Source organism: Hyperolius riggenbachi, chromosome 12, assembly GCF_040937935.1.
Source record: "Hyperolius riggenbachi isolate aHypRig1 chromosome 12, aHypRig1.pri, whole genome shotgun sequence".
NCBI classification, from domain to species: Eukaryota; Metazoa; Chordata; class Amphibia; order Anura; family Hyperoliidae; genus Hyperolius; species Hyperolius riggenbachi.
Genome location: NC_090657.1, coordinates 193,339,129 through 193,347,176, shown reverse-complemented (window position 1 = coordinate 193,347,176; position 8,048 = coordinate 193,339,129). Strand labels below are relative to the sequence as shown.

Genomic DNA, 8,048 nt, shown 5'->3' with positions numbered 1-8,048 from the left:
ACTGAAGTTTTTTTTTTAGTTTTTTTTTTAACTCTTACTGTACTGGAAAAACAGTATAAGACTTTATTTACTACTAATATTGTACTTCTTAGCTGTACTACACATACAATTAATGATACCATACGTTTATTTTCGTTTCAGGTTTGCTTTAAAAAGTAAGGAAACAGAGACAACGGGAGGGAGCCCAAATAGCTCAATATGTCACCAAATTGAGAAAAATGTGATGAAGGAAAAATGATACTCACAAAGGTAGGTTGCAAGCGGGGGCAACCAACCACTTAAAGAGACACTAAAGCGAAAAAAAAAAAAGATGATATTATGATTTGTATGTGTAGCACAGCTAAGAAATAAAACATTAAGATCAGATACATCAGTGTAATTGTTTCCAGTACAGAAAGAGTTGAGAAACTCTAGTTGTTATCTCAATGCAAACAAGCCATTAAGCTCTCTGACTAAGGTGCCCATACACTCGTCAGATTGGCAGCAGACAGATAAGAAATGCATCTGATGATCTATCTGATGCGTTTTTAGAACATTTTTTACCAGGATAGAATTCCAATAGATTTCAGTTTGAAATCTGTTGAAATTCGATCTGATGGCATTTTTTTGCCATCAGATTTCCATTAAGGCCAATGCAAACTGATAAGCAATCTCATCAGATCGACCTAAATTTTCCACCCTGCTAGTTCGATGGAAATCCATCGAAATCGATCGAAATCGGCCGTCGATCGGTCGATTGGCCAACCGATTTGCGATCGATCGATCGATCGATCGATCGCGATCGATCGGTCGGCCAGAAAATCGGCTGAGTGTATGGGCTGCTTTAGTCATGGAGAGGGCCGTTATCTGACTTTTATTATCTCAACTGTAAGTGGACTGCTCTGAAAGACTCATCTTGAATGCTGAGTGTTGTGTAATCTGCACATATTATAGAATGATGCAATGTTAGAAAAAACGCTATATACCTGAAAATAAAAGTATGAGAATACTTTCTTTGCTGCTAATCTTCTAGTAATTATTCATAGTACACAACCAATTCACTATATCATATATTTTTTTTGCTTCAGTGTCTCTTTAACCCCCGCTACATGATAGCTACATGATAGCTGCTGCTCAGCGGCATCCCCCAGCCCCGCCGATCGCCTCCAGCGATCAGGAAATACCGTTCAAAAAACGAGATTTCCTGGAGGGCTTCCCCCGTCGCCATGGCGGCGTCATTGGGAGACCCGATCCACCCCTTGGCGCTGCCTGGCACTGATTGGCAAGGCAGCGCAGGGGTCTGGGGGGGGGCGCGCGCCGCACCGGATAGCGGCACTCGGGCGCGCGGCGGCGGCGATCGGGGTGCTGGCGCAGCTAGCACTTTGCTAGCTGCGCCAGCACCCCGATCGCCGCCGCCGCGCCAGCAAAAAAAAAATTATGAAAATCGGCCCAGCAGGGCCTGAGCGGCACCCTCCGGCGGCTTACCCCGTGTCCAGCACGGGGTTACCGCTAAGGAGGTTAAGGCAGGTAGAGATGCACAAACCCGATGCCACTTGGGTGTCCAGAAGATACTGGGTGAATTTTCTCACGCAATAACAATTCTTGCGTGCAATCTTTACGATTTTCGCACTAAAATTTGGGATTGTGCGCAAAAACGCTAGCGCGGCCGTGATAAGTTATCACGGTTTAATGAATCAAGCCCCATGTGTGTTCGTATGCTCCCAGTTATTTCACAGCAGAGAAAACTGACAAAATGTGCAGAATTGTCCTGCAGGATATAATTTTTTTTTTCTGCGTGCAAAAAACAACATGGAGTATGAACTAGCCCATTGATTAACATACATTTTCAGTTTTTCTGTGCAGAAAACGTGCACAAAAAAAAAAAAAAAAAAAAAAAAGTCAAGTGTGTCCCCTGCTTAAAGGGGAACTTCAGCCTAAACAAATATACTGTCATCAAGTTACATTAGTTATGTTAATTAGAATAGATAGGTAATATAATCTCTTACCCACCCTGTTTTAAAAGAACAGGCAAATGTTTGTGATTCATGGGGGCTGCCATCTTTGTCATGGGGGCAGCCATCTTTTTGGTTGAAAGGAGGTGACAAGGAGCAGGAGACACAGTTCCAACTGTCCTGTGTCCTGATCACCCCTCCCAGCTGCGTGCGCTAGGCTTCAAATGTCAAATTCAAAATGTAAAAAAAAAAAAATTGCACCAAAACAGCAGAACGAGAACAACAAAATCAGAAATCCCATCAAGCTTTGCACAGCATCAGGGGAAAAAAGCCCGGGCAGTTTTCTTCTGTGCAGCTAAAAATGAGGCTTGTATAAGAGAAACAAAGTTCTGATGCTGTGAAACTGTTAAAGAAACCCCAAGCCTTTTCAGTGCTGCTGAGTCGATTTTTAGTCCAGGGGTTCACTTTAAGAGCAGCCACAGGTGTATAAAACTAAGTGTTGCTCATTGCTTGGCTGAACAGTGTTTTGGCATAACAATTGGCCTGAGGTAGTGGGCTCAGACCCACGTAACGCATTGCCAGTGCATAAGAATTATTATTATATGAAGTTTTTTTGAGATAAGCCTCCTATTTTTTTACACTTCTGGACACCTTTTACCCCTCCTTGTGTCATATTCAGAAGGCCACCAGAAACCTTGATGTTTCTGCCGTAATCTCTCAAGATAGGGTTACTTTCATTTTTTGTTTGAAAGGAGCAAGGAGCTGGAGTTATAGTTATACGATGACTCACAGATACTTGTAGCCATCTATTTGGTAATTGCAAAACAATTTCAAATTTTCTTGGCATAATGTAATTTTGGAGCAAGATATAATTTGTGTCATTTCAACTTGCAGCCACCAGAGGGAGTAAAGGACTACAAAACTGATATGTCAGCCTCTAATGGCAAATGGTCATATAATTCTTCACCTTCAGTAGAACACACAGTAGGATACATGCAGGGCCGGCCCGCTCATGAGGTGGGGTGAAACTTTTGCCTCAGGCGGCAAACTTTTAGGGGTGACACCCGCCCGTCCGTGGGTGCGGGGGGCCGGCCGCCAAGCTGGAGGGGTAGCGGGCAGGACGGGGGTATTGGGCTTAGCGGTGGGGAGGGGGTTGGACCCCCTCCCTCTCCTGGGTCCCCCGATCTGCTCTCCCCTCCAGCTTTTAATAGTGAGTGAGCAGCCGATAGTAAGAGGCACGGGCGGGGGAATCACTCACCTCTTCCTCGTTCCAGCGTGCGCTCCACTGACGTCACTTCCTGCAACGCCGCCCACTGTATTGTAAGTGGCCGGCGTTGCAGGCAGTGACGTCAGTGGAGCGCACGCTGGAACGAGGAAGAGGTGAGTGATCCCCCGCCCGTCCCTCTTACTGTCGGCTGCTTACTCACTATTTAAAGCTGGAGGGGAGCGCAGATCGAGGACCCAGGCGAGGGAGGGTGGGGGGTCCGACCCCCCACCCCACCGCTAGGCCCAACACCCCCGTCCTGCCCGCTACCAATCCGGCTTGCCCCCCCCCCCTCAGGCGGCAAAAAGTCTAGGGCTGGCCCTGGATATATGCAATGCACAACAGATTTCAACTGCAGTAGGGGCTGCAGCAACAGTGTCATTTAAGGGCCTTTCACATAGGGACGTTACGTTTAGTGAGGAGCAAAAATTACGCACATGCCTAATGACGCATTTTAACCACTTTTACCCTAACAGACAAGAGTGATTTTCACCTTTCAGTGCTCATCCCTTTCATTTGCCAATAGCTTAATCACTACTAATCACAATGAAATGATCTATATCTTGTTTTTTTCACCACCAATTGGGATTTTTGGGGTAGAGATTTGTTTTCAGTAATTACTTTATTTTCTATGCATTTTAAAAAGGGAAAAACAAGGAAAAAATGAACACTATTTCTCCAATTTCATCCTCTATAGTTTTAATATAAACACTGCTACTGTACATAAAACCCACACATTTTATCTTCCTATTTGTCCTGGTTATCACAAGATTTTAATGACAGTATGTCACTAGTACAAAGTATAGTGGCAATATATAGTATTTGGAAATAAAGGTGTATTTTTTCTTTGGCGAGTTTTTTTTTGCACTATTTTCACATGCACAGCGGCAGCAGCACTGTCTGACTTATAAAAACGTCCTGGAGCCATTAAGATGCTTTAGCAGGACTTTGTTTATAAGTCAGCTTGTCATTAAGGGCCCGTTCTCACCTGAGCGGAAATCGCGCGATTCCCGCTCACGGGAAAAACGCTAGCGGTTCTGAAAGAATCGCTACACAATGTAGCGAGTGGCAGTGTTCTCACTGCCGCAGTTGCGGTTAGCAATAACCGCAACCGCGCTGCATGCAGCGGTTTGCCGGCGACGAGCGTTCCACGATTAGCGATCGATCGTGATTAGCGTGCATTGCACGCTAATCGCGATCGCTCCAAAACCACCGCAGTGTCCAGTGATTTTTCTGCGCTAATCGCGGGAAAATCACTCCCGCAAAATGCCGGCGGTAATCGCCGGCGTTCTGCGATTGCAAATGTGAACGGGCCCTAAGTGGTTAATATGCAATTACACGTCGTAATGCAAAATTTCAGGGCAATAGCAGAATTTCGTCGTTGTTTGTTACCATTCGTAATTACACATGAATTTATGCACAATTTTGTGCCGACTTTGGCAGTGAATAGCAAAGCCCCCATACATGCTATTGATCCCAAAATTGTTACATACATGATGTTAACCACTTCGGGACCACAGTCTTTTCGCCCCTTAAGGACCAGAGCCTTTTTCTCCATTCAGACCACTGCAGCTTTCACGGTTTATTGCTCGGTCATACAACCTACCACCTAAATGAATTTTACCTCCTTTTCTTGTCACTAATACAGCTTTCTTTTGATGCTATTTGATTGCTGCTGCGAGTTTTACTTTTTATTATATTCATCAAAAAAGACATGAATTTTGTCAAAAAAATGACTTTTTTAACTTTCTGTGCTGACATTTTTCAAATAAAGTAAAATTTCCTATACATTTGAGCGCGAAAGTTATTCTGCTACATGTCTTTGATAAAAAAAAAAACATTCAGTGTATATTTATTGGATTGGGTAAAAGTTATAGCGTTTACAAACTATGGTGCCAAAAGTGAATTTTCCCATTTTCAAGCATCTCTGACTTTTCTGCGCACCTGTCATGTTTCATGAGGGGCTAAAATTCCAGGATAGTACAAATACCCCCCAAATGACCCCATTTTGGAAAGAAGACATCCCAAAGTATTCAGTGAGAGGCATGGTGAGTTCATAGAAGATTTTATTTTTTGTCACAAGTTAGCGGAAAATGACAGTTTGTGACAAAAAAAAAAAAAAAAAAAAGTTTCCATTTCTTCTAACTTGCGACAAAAAAAAATGAAATCTGCCACGGACTCACTATGCTCCTCTCTGAATACCTTGAAGTGTCTACTTTCCAGAATGGGGTCATTTGTGGGGTGTGTTTACTGTCCTGGCATTTGGGGGGTGCCTAATTGTAAGCACCCCTGTAAAGCCTAAAGATGCTCATTGGACTTTGGGCCCCTTAGCGCAGTTAGGCCGCAAAAAAGTGCCACACATGTGGTATTGCCGTACTCAGGAAAAGTAGTATAATGTGTTTTGGGGTGTATTTTTACACATACACATGCTGGGTGGGAGAAATATCTCCGTAAATGACAATTTTTTTATTTTTTTTACACACAATTGTCTATTTATAGAGATATTTCTCCCACTCAGCATGGGTATGTGGAAAAATACACCCCAAAACACATTATACTACTTCTCCTGAGTACGGCGATACCACATGTGTGACACTTTTTTGCACCCTAACTGCGCTAAGGGGCCCAAAGTCCAATGAGTACCTTTAGGATTTCACAGGTCATTTTGAGAAATTTCGTTTCAAGACTACTCCTCACGGTTTAGGGCCCCTAAAATGCCAGGACAGTATAGGAACCCCACAAATTACCCCATTTTAGAAAGAAGACACCCCAAGGTATTCCGTTAGATGTATGGTGAGTTCATAGAAGATTTTTTTTTTTTGTCACAAGTTAGCGGAAATTGATTGTAATTGTTTTTTTTCACAAAGTGTCATTTTCCGCTAACTTGTGACAAAAAATAAAATCTTCTATGAACTCGCCATTCTCCTAACGGAATACCTTGGGGTGTCTTCTTTCTAAAATGGAGTCATTTGTGGGGTTCCTATACTGCCCTGGCATTTTAGGGGCCCTAAACCGTGAGGAGTAGTCTTGAAACCAAATGTGGCAAAATGACCTGTGAAATCCTAAAGGTACTCATTGGACTTTGGGCCCCTTAGCGCACTTAGGGTGCAAAAAAGTGCCACACATGTGGTACCGCCGTACTCAGGAGAAGTAGTATAATGTGTTTTGGGGTGTATTTTTACACATACCCATGCTGGGTGGGAGAAATATCTCTGTAAATGACAATTATTTGATTTTTTTTACACACAATTGTCCATTTACAGAGAGATTTCTCCCACCCAGCATGGGTATGTATAAAAATACACCCCAAAACACATTATACTACTTCTTCTGAGTACGGCGATACCACATGTGTGACACTTTTTTGCAACCTAGGTGCGCTAAGGGGCCTAACGTCCTATTCACAGGTCATTTTGAGGCATTTGGATTCTAGACTACTCCTCACGGTTTAGGGCCCCTAAAATGCCAGGGCAGTATAGGAACCCCACAAGTGACCCCATTTTAGAAAGAAGACACCCCAAGGTATTCTGTTAGGAGTATGGTGAGTTCATAGAAGATTTTTTTTTTGTCACAAGTTAGCGGAAAATGACACTTTGTGAAAAAAAAAACAATACATATCAATTTCCGCTAACTTGTGACAAAAAATAAAATCTTCTATGAACTCATCATACACCTAAAAGAATACCTTGGGGTGTCTTCTTTCTAAAATGGGGTCACTTGTGGGGTTCCTATACTGCCCTGGCATTTTAGGGGCCCTAAACCGTGAGGAGTAGTCTTGAACCCAAATGTCTCAAAATGACCTGTGAAATCCTAAAGGTACTCATTGGACTTTGGGCCCCTTAGCACAGTTAGGCTGCAAAAAAGTGTCACACATGTGGTATCGCCGTACTCAGAAGAAGTAGTATAATGTGTTTTGTGGTGTATTTTTACATATAACCATGCTGGGTGGGAGAAATATCTCTGTAAATGACACATTTTTGATTTTTTTTACACACAATTGTCCATTTACAGAGAGATTTCTCCCACCCAGCATGGGTATGTGTAAAAATACACCACAAAACACATTATACTACTTCTCCTGAGTATGGCGATACCACATGTGTGACACTTTTTTGCAGCCTAGGTGCGCTAAGGGGCCCAACGTCCTATTCACAGGTCATTTTGAGGCATTTGTTTTCTAGACTACTCCTCACGGTTTAGGGCCCCTAAAATGCCAGGGCAGTATAGGAACCCCACAAGTGACCCCATTTTAGAAAGAAGACACCCCAAGGTATTCCGTTAGGGGTATGGTGAGTTCATAGAAGATTTTATTTTTTCTCACAAGTTAGTGAAAAATGACACTTTGTGAAAAAAACAATAACAATCCAATTTCCGCTAACTTTTGACAAAAAATAAAATATTCTATGAACTCATCATACACCTAACAGAATACCTTGGGGTGTCTTCTTTCTAAAATGGGGTCACTTGTGGGGTTCCTATACTGCCCTGGCATTTTACGGGCCCAAAACTGTGAGTAGTCTGGAAACCAAATTTCTCAAAATGACTGTTCAGGGGTATAAGCATCTGCAAATTTTGATGACAGGTGGTCTATGAGGGGGCAAATTTTGTGGAATCGGTCATAAGCAGGGTGGCCTCTTAGATGACAGGATGTATTGGGCCTGATCTGATGGATAGGAGTGCTAGGGGGGTGACAGGAGGTGATTGATGGGTGTCTCAGGGGGCGGTTAGAGGGGAAAATAGATGCAATCAATGCACTGGGGAGGTGATCGGAAGGGGGTCTGAGGGGGATCTGAGGGTTTGGCCGAGTGATCAGGAGCCCACACGGGGCAAATTAGGGCCTGATCTGATGGGTA

The 8,048-nt window shown here is 43.3% G+C and overlaps 1 protein-coding gene across 1 annotated transcript in view; it reads right to left on the bottom strand.

Annotated features, from left to right (window-relative positions):
* Positions 1-543: 543 nt before the first annotated feature.
* The window catches only part of RIPOR3 (RIPOR family member 3), a 562,255-nt gene continuing 554,750 nt past the window's right edge, over positions 544-8,048 (bottom strand). The window contains exon 25 of the mRNA XM_068264141.1: positions 544-821. The gene's annotated coding sequence lies outside the window, so the exon portion shown is untranslated. The remainder of the gene's footprint in view (positions 822-8,048) is intronic.